We start from the raw sequence: 9,038 nt of genomic DNA on the forward strand, positions 1-9,038 counted from the left end.
ATCCCGTGTACGAACTGGAACAAGCCAGATTTCCAGTTCAATTTCGGCTGAACTTTGCTGGGATTACTTCATTTTACAGGCTGGCGTTTACTTTTACTTCTTGTAAGTACAAAATTGCCGCGATGATAAGGCATATTCGATTCCATGGCACTACATTTTCTTTCAACGTAAGATTTGCTTATATCTTGAATGCAAAGTATGCTCGATGTGCTGGAATCATACAGATCTGCACCCTGACGAAACCTAAATATGTATACAGTTACTATCATTCATAATAATTCCACGACTTGATGTTTTAGCTTCTGTTGGGTTGAAGCTGATCATTAAACAAGTCTGATTGAAAATGGTCTGAGCGTATCTCTAGTTTTCGTTGCACCTGCACACCGCCAATTTCTCCAGCAGCTCCGGGGATCTTCAAATTCTAATCCATTGCATACATCTATTCAGATTCGATACACCGAATCAATTAATTTACTAACATCCTATTATGTGCTTACTCACAGATCGGCATCGTGTTGTAACTTAAGAAATGGTTGTGAACAACTCCCGCCTTGCTCACTTCGACAAGAATGAGTTTCACATTTTCAGCCCATTTTGTTTTGGTTTGCATGAGATGAAAAAGACGGTAACGTTTTCGGATGGGTGCAGAAACTAAGTAACGCATTTAGCTCTGTGTCAAAATCTTTTCACTAACGCCACGCTCGCTGATATGGTACATTTTTGTAATTGAAATCGACCGTTTTACCTACTAGTGATGAAAATTCTTTGTCTGTGATACCGGGCTGATGCAACTGCCACTGAAAATCTTTCCTGAGTGGGGCTAGATTACACGATTAATTTATGCGACCAGAAATCTTACCCTCTGCATCGCCACATCAGTGCACCAATGTCGCTAAAAGTCAAGATCACTCTGCCCAACTATTCTTCAAGAAAAAAATTTCAAAGTAGGTCACGATTCAATCAATGATAAATAAACCTCGTATTGAAAATAATTTTTGTGTTTTTACAAAATAGTTCACGCAAAAAAAAGATTCCATTATACTCAAATGTTTAGTAGGTGGTTGTACCTGAATATGTTTCATATTTTTATGATTCTAGTTCATAACTTGATGATACATTGATTTATATTAACTTTATTGACTGAAAAAGTCAAGAATTGAACGATTGTGCAACGATTTTCGTAAATTCTCGTCGTGTTATCGTGATATTTTAGTCTTGAGCTTACCGTCGGATTTTTTACACAGAGTCACGTGTCTTATAGTTTTCGTAATTATTTCACGGACATGAATTGTGGCTAGGTAATGTATTTTTGGTGCTCAGCGCAGTTTCATTTAATTTCGAAAATCACACTGAATCTTAACAAAAGAATAACAGGGTTACAGGCAGGGATGCCATTATGCCAGATTTATCTAGCACAGACAGAGGTTTTTGCACAGCCAGAGATTTTGGCAGCTTCCAGACAAAAAGACAAATCTCTCATTCTGTCAGATTTTTAAGTTTTGGAAGCGGCTACATACACATTTTGGAAATTTGGGTAAAAATGTCCCAAATTTTACAAAAATCGATTGATGCACATTCTACGAAAACTAAAATATATGCCAAATTTCGATGACTATGAGGTCGCTGTCAAGTGCCAGATTTTGCCAGATATTTTTAATTGAGCTGCCAGATTTTCTTTGAAAAATAGTGGCAACCCTGGTTACAGGTCCTAGTAGTTTCCTTGTATCTAATACTCGCGCCTATGAGACTGGTTGCTAGCAGTTGTACACAATAGCTCACATAGAAATTTCAAAACCAAAGAGTAGAGCGAATAATCCATGAATAATAGTCTGAATTCTTTGTAATTGTTTACGTAAGTATATTAAGATTATGTGAAAGATGTATTACTTTATGGACTATATCATGAACAGTTTCACGAGCTCGACTAGTGAATCGTGTCTAACATATAAGGAATCAACTATATCTTGAAAGTGGATGTGTTTTTTTTTGAATTTGTGGACCATTTCACGAATGGTGAATTGTAACTTATATGCTCGCAATCATAACCAGTTGACAAAGCAAGAATGGATCCATGAATTATATTCCGAGTGCCGTGTAATGATTTTCGAGAAAATATCAAGACTTTGTTAACTTAGTGATCTAATTCACAACCACTAATACCAAATAAAGATCAATATGTGATAAATCATGAATCAGTTAACGTCGTATATTCGGACCATAGACAATGTTCATAGATTTGTGGATAAAATTATGAGCTAATGATTTTCAAGTTCGCGAATTGTCGGCGTGAGAAAAATGCGTCGGCGGTGCGCCGCCGGTCTACCTTTCGGCGGGGGCGTTTGTTGAAATTCACCGGCGGCGGCGGCGTGGCGCGGCGGCGCACAGGTCTACTTTGGAGGACAATTGGATCAATGATCTGAAAAAGGCTCTTTCTCAAAATCATTCCAGAGACGGAAAAATTGCACTTCTGACTACACTACCTCTGCAGTGGAGTACTAAAAGAATTATGAATAATTTTGGCGTCCCTCGTAGGATGGTATTGAATGCAAAAAAATGCATATCAATTGCGGATATGGTTCTCATCCTACACGTAATTGGAGGCTGGTATTATAGACTTTTCTACGGCTCATGTACGTACACGGCACATGACACAAACACTACATCACTAGCTGGTGGAAAATAATAAACAAAGACGGCAAAATCAAATGGGACTGTTTTCAACCAGGAAGCTAAAGAAGTGAGACCGGGCGACAAGAACTCAATAGAAAAAATCGAACGTTTTTACTTGTCAGAGGATAATTGCCGAATTAAGCCGGGTAGAAAGGACTACAAATCTGTTGTGAAAAATGGTGAACGCACTCAAGAACAGAAAAGATTACTTCTATACAATATCAGAGAGTTGCACAAGAGATTTCAAGATAAGTATCCAGAAACCGAAGTGTCAGTAGCAATATTTGGACGACATCGACCTCGTGAATGTATCCTAGCAGGGTAGACGGGTACTCATAATGCGTGTGTGTGTATATATAATATATACGAAAATATGAGGTTGAAATTCGTTGCCATTAAACAAGAATTGCAAAGAAAAGGTTTCACGTTTGACACCACATATCGTGATGCTTTTCATGAGATGCTTTGCAAACCTGCTGATTCGAAATGTTTTTTTCGAATTGTGAAAACTGCCCCGGACCAATTACTATTTGGGATCATCCATAAATGATGTAGCATTTTTTGAGTGATTTTTAACACCCCCTCCCCCATCATAGCATTTCGTCACAAACCCCTAAATACCCCCGTGATAATTACGTAGCTTGACGGTAAACCTCCCCCGCTTGATCTCGTAAAAAATTTAAAAAAAGAAAAAGATGATGTTAGTTAGATGAAACGGGTAAAGCTACGTAGCATGATATGACCCACTACCCCCTGTCATCACACATCATCACAAAATACAAAACTCCCCCCTCCCCCATATAATGCTACGTCATTTATGAATGATCCCTTTTTAATAATCTGAAACATTTTCCAGAAAACATTGAAGTATCACAGATACAGTTCAAACATTGGTCAAGTACTGATAGGTTAGTTTTGAATAGAATATTGTAGTTGTGTATCTTTTATCCACTCTTAGAACACTCTTTAAAATTAATTATTTTTTAGATGCGAATTAATACTTCAAGCTTTGCCAACGGAAAAAAATCCTGGAAATTCTTATCAATGATTTACCTGCAGTTGTGAAACATATTTTTTTAGCTAAAGCCCAAAATACTTATTCCGATCAAATGAAACATACAATTAACGAAGGAGAGTTTGTAATTACTTTGGATTTCGCTGAAAATTATACTTGCCAAGTTAAAGATGCCGTTCAATCTCAACATGGGGCTAATGTCCAGGCAACGTTGCATCCATTTGTCATTTATTTCAGAGAGAATACTGTATTAAAACATCTCAATCACGTCATAATTTCTGAACATCTACGCCACAATGCAAATGCAGTGCATTCTTTCAATACAAAACTTATAGTTCATTTGAAAAAGAAATTTGGCTCAGATAAAATTAATTTTTTTTGTATTTCTCGGACGGCGCTGCTTCACAGTATAAAAATAAATTTGATATAATTATTTTAATGAATCATAAAGAACATTTTGGTATGGAGGTAGAATGGAATTTTTTCGCAACCTCACACGGCAAAGGTGCGTGTGACGGGATTGGCGGTACAGTGAAAAGACACGCTTACCGGTCCAGTTTGCAAAATGAGCACATAACATCACCAAAACTCTTATATGATTGGGCGAAAAAGTTTTTTAAGAATATCGATTTCACTTATACCACAATTGAAAAACATACCGCGCATAACAAGTTCTTGGAAGCTAGAAATCAAATGGCAAAAACCGTGAAAAATACTCGAACCTATCATTGTTTCTATCCACTTTATGATACACTCGCTTGCAAACTATATTCGGCTTCAGAAAAATTTGAAACCGGAAGTGTTTTCAAACAGAAACTCAAGAAAAAGAAAGAAAAATAAAATACAATTTTTTATTTACCATTACGAATCCCTAAAAAAATTTCGGAAAAAGCACACCCGACGAAAAAATGTTTGCACAATTGGGAGATTTTGACTCATTGTGGATATACGTGGTGTGTTTTTGGCACTAAAACCATATGACAAAGAGAAAACATCGATTGGTTTTCATCCCAGGTTTGCAAGCATTATTATTGGATGTTGTTCAAATTCCATAGGGCATATTAAGCAGCAAAATATTTTATATAGGAGGGTCAAAGCAAAACTGGAACGGAAACAAACACCTTGCGTATTGTTTTATTATTTCAAATATTAAAACTGGTATACGCTGCTATTCTCTTTATAGCTTCATTTGAAACACGTTTAGAATTTCTATAGTACAGTTCTAGATTCATAATTGTAACAGTTCTATAATATAAAACTGAAAATTTCAGAACTAGAACTTTTGTATTAGGAAGTGAATTTTACTATAACGTGGTAGTTTTGTAACATATTATGAAAAAAAGAAACCCCGGTGTAAAAAAGCTTTTGCAAATGCAATGTCAAATAAACATTTGTTATTGTTATTTATCAGTGTGCAATCGGGTCTGTCTCAACAACCTATTTCTGCAACCTATGTGCATTAACTGTACACCTATCGTCTATCCGTTGGACTTAACAGTGTGTGCAGTGCTTTATGGTCACACCTACGACCGCGCACGCGGCTTCCCATGAGCGTTTTGGCGGCTCAGAGGTGTCCTTCCATGTTGCTCAGGGATACATTGGTCCTATACACATCCATGCATACAGGCATACATACGGGCTTACATTCATACATACATACAAACTATTTAGCGCAAGTTTAGAGCGTGTAACGTCGTGTCATCTAGTCTGTCATCCTATGGAAAATCATTCTACCATCGCCTTGAGGTCAACGTCATATTGGCAAATTTCGCATTGAATCCGCTTCTGTCTCTTCCTAATCTCCTTTTTGTCTCCTAGGTCCGAAGCGGATCAATCGACTATTAATTGAAACGGTAAACATACTATCAGTTTTTTTTTATTTCGATTATAGAGGTTTTAACCTTAATGTCATTCGCCTCTTCGGATTAGAAACATCTCTTATGAAAAATTTCTAACCCTATGTGCGGGGTCGGGATTCGAACCCAGGTGCGCTGCGTACAAGGCAATCGATTTACCAACTACGCTACGCCTACCCCTATACTATCAGTATTATTAGTCCTTACTCGCGAATACTTTTCCTACAACTGTGCTGCTTCTTCTCTATCTTATAACATAACTCGATTATCCCTGTTCTAGTCAATATACATATTCATTACATTATGGGCCAGGCAAACCCTTACTTTTTCTATTATTATTATCTTGAGTAGCTATACCAGTGAAGGTATTTTAGGATTTCGTTAAAAAAAAATCTCTGCCAATAAAGGCGTAAGCAATATTTATCCACATAAAGTTTGCTCGAAACGAATGTCCGCCTGGTTCGATTCGAACAGACCACACCGACCCGAAAGGGTTGCTTATCATTTCTGAGAGCCGGTGTGCTTGATCGAGTTTAATAATCATAAGAACAAGTTCTGAATAATTAACTATCTCTTGGGTGCCAGTCCTGCACTCCTTTCCTGAACTAGCCTCATACTCACGATCAAAAGAGTCGACAACTAGTAGGATCCACATGTCCCCCACCCAAGCGAATTGATCAACTTGCAAGTAGGAGCACATATCTACCAACCAGCCAAGAAGACTTCCGAATCAATGAGAATGGACCATGCCAGTCGAAGGCCACACGCCCAGCGCCCTCTCGTACAGTGTCATTGTCATTTCTCAGCCCACCCCCTGGCAGGCGTTCATCCGCCCATCTAGACTATGTCAAGATGAGAACCTACAAAGCCTAACTGTTCGTATGTGCTAGTCCGTATAGATTTTGGTTTGCTGAAACGAAACAAGAAAAGCAAAATAATTGTGATTAGTATCGTAGTTATAATAAATAGGTAAACGATTTCTCCTCTGTTGTCCGTTCCCTTGTTCGTAGTCCTCCCTCCTGTTCCTGGTCTGTTTGGGCCACTGGCTTTCCGTTTCCTTGGCCGTCACACTCGATCGATTTAGACATCATAGCAGGAGAAACAAATGAAGACAAAACAAAACAAAATGAAAATAAATGGACGTCTGCTATCTCTGCCTAAATTGATGTTGCTTCTCAGTTTTGTACGACCCAGGGGGGACTTGGCCTTGATCCCAATGCTCTGTCACCGATGTTACGTGATATTCATTATGGAATATTCTTTGTGTGGGGGCCATTCATAAGCAATGTTGTTCTTTTTTTTATCCCTGATCCGCTGATACGTCTAAAATTCATTTTTAGTTTTTATCTCGTTACGTGACGCTCTTCCCCTATTGTCAATATCCAACATCATTTATGATTGGTCCCCTGGTGATATATTTAGAGCAGACAATCCATTGAAAAATAGGATTGACATGATTTTAGTGCGCTGTTGGCGCCTTGTGTCACATCTTCATGTTTGTTATTCATACTAACAATACCAATACATGCGATGTGATGACCGGAAGATTAGAGAAGCAAAATGTCAAATAAACATTTGATAAAAAAAATTATAGAAAATTTAATTGGAAAATAATATTTCATATTTCGTTGCAAAACCAAATATCTAATTTTGAGAGCCTGGGCTTACCCTCAGTGCGCTGTGTATCGATTATGTTTCCCAAAGTTACTAATTGTAATCAATTAATGCTAAAAGATAATTGATTAATTGACATAATCGATTAGATTAAGAGCATATCAGAGAGCATGGTGTACTATAATTTGCTGTTGTGGGAGTCATTAAATTTTGTTTACGGGTAAGGTGTATAACAAAATGTAACATATAGAATCGGGAAGTAAACTAGCTTGTGCCGTAACCTGTCTATACTGAAGACACGCACGCTCTTGAAAAAACTGCATTTTCAATGTCATTGTGGTTGTATCCTGTACAAAACCCTTTATTTTTTTCAATGCGGTTAATTTTGGTTTGGGAGAGAAGGATGTTTAACTCCACCCCCCCCCCCCCCCTCCTGGCTACGCCACTGCCATTGATAATAGAAATTAACTATTTCTAGAATAAATGTATAATTTGAGGACCTTAACGATGTGCAATTGTGAAATAATCTTATTTTATCGTTTTCGTAGTTTTATCTTAGAAAATATGCGTACCTTTGACCATATGTTGGGTACTGTTATTGGTACGCATATTTTATAAGATAAACTCTATACATCCCCATATTTTTGCCACCGCCCGGCGTACATCAGCTAAGTGTAATGTAAAAACGAAAATGCCTTCAAATCTACAATTTGTTGTTTCATTGGTTGCGACAATTTCTCAGCACAAGACCATCAGGTCTAGGATATATCATATATATAACTTACGGTGATTAAGTAATCTTCAATCCGAGGCAACAAAGAATTTTACAAAAATAAAATAATATAAAAAACATAGTTTGACGAATCTCAGAAATGAAGAAAGGTCAGTAAACTTAAAATAGAACTTGCGGCTAATTTTTCATCCGAATGAACTTTTAATCCATAAACAGTAGGACACCTTTAGCTGCAGCTTTTTTTAATTACAAATTTAATTATATTGGTATGTTTGATTCAGCGACAAATAAATAAAATGAATGCATGGAAGATTGTTTTGGATATAAATTGTGGAACTTACCCGATGAGCGATTTATTATTGATAATCAATCCAGATCGACTAATTTGTGCGAGAATAGTGCAGACTATTTGTTTCACTTTGTTTTTGTTCTTAGTGGCACAAAGACGAAACTGCAAAAGGGAACATTTTACAAAACATTTTCGCTGAGATGCACGTTAAATGTATTAAAATTTTTGTATAATCTAATGATTTATGTCCAAACATTATTAATTTTATACCAACTCACAAAAATCGTTTTCTGTAATATAAGCTTGAGAGCAAATAAATTTAATTATTTAATATATATTAGACACAATTTTTTTTAAAATATATACGCATTGGAAATTGAATGACCGTAAAATAGCGAAAATAGACAACATTTGAACATTTTATTTTACTGTACTGAAAAGGATGTGAATGGCAGCTGATGACATTGTTTTGATTTGATTTTCTATAGCATAGGCGGCGTGAGTGAAAGGAGCACTACCCCCCAGTTAAGCTCAGCCGGAAATGAACTGGAATTCTGGCTGGTTCCATTCCATATTCCGATTCTAGTTATAATCGGTTGTGTCACTGGAGCCCGTGTACGAACTGGAACCAGCCAGAATTCCGGTTCATTTCCGGCTGAACTTTACTGGGCCAGCAAAGTTCAGCCGGAAATGAACTAATGGCATATTCGTTTTTGACAGTGCACTACACCTGTGTAGTCGGTGCTACACTCATTCAAACTTGGGAGTAAGCAGTCTATCTCTTTCTTTGCACTACACCGGTGTAGCACCAAGAAAAAACGAAAACGCCATAAAATTCTGGCTGGTTCCAGTTCGTATTCC

The 9,038-nt window shown here is 37.1% G+C and overlaps 1 protein-coding gene across 2 annotated transcripts in view; it reads right to left on the bottom strand.

Moving 5' to 3' along the window:
• The window catches only part of LOC131692883 (kinase D-interacting substrate of 220 kDa), a 139,617-nt gene extending 131,018 nt beyond the window's left edge, over positions 1-8,599 (bottom strand). The window contains exons 1-2 of one of the 2 annotated variants that reach the window (XM_058980238.1): positions 8,456-8,599; positions 8,230-8,339 (exon numbers count right to left, since the gene is read on the bottom strand). The gene's annotated coding sequence lies outside the window, so the exon portion shown is untranslated. Of the gene's footprint in view, positions 1-8,229; positions 8,400-8,455 lie in introns of those variants that run through there. The other variant, XM_058980239.1, reaches the window with a different exon arrangement.
• Between the last annotated feature and the right edge of the window lie 439 nt (positions 8,600-9,038).

The sequence above is a fragment of the Topomyia yanbarensis genome, chromosome 3, assembly GCF_030247195.1.
Source record: "Topomyia yanbarensis strain Yona2022 chromosome 3, ASM3024719v1, whole genome shotgun sequence".
NCBI classification, from domain to species: Eukaryota; Metazoa; Arthropoda; class Insecta; order Diptera; family Culicidae; genus Topomyia; species Topomyia yanbarensis.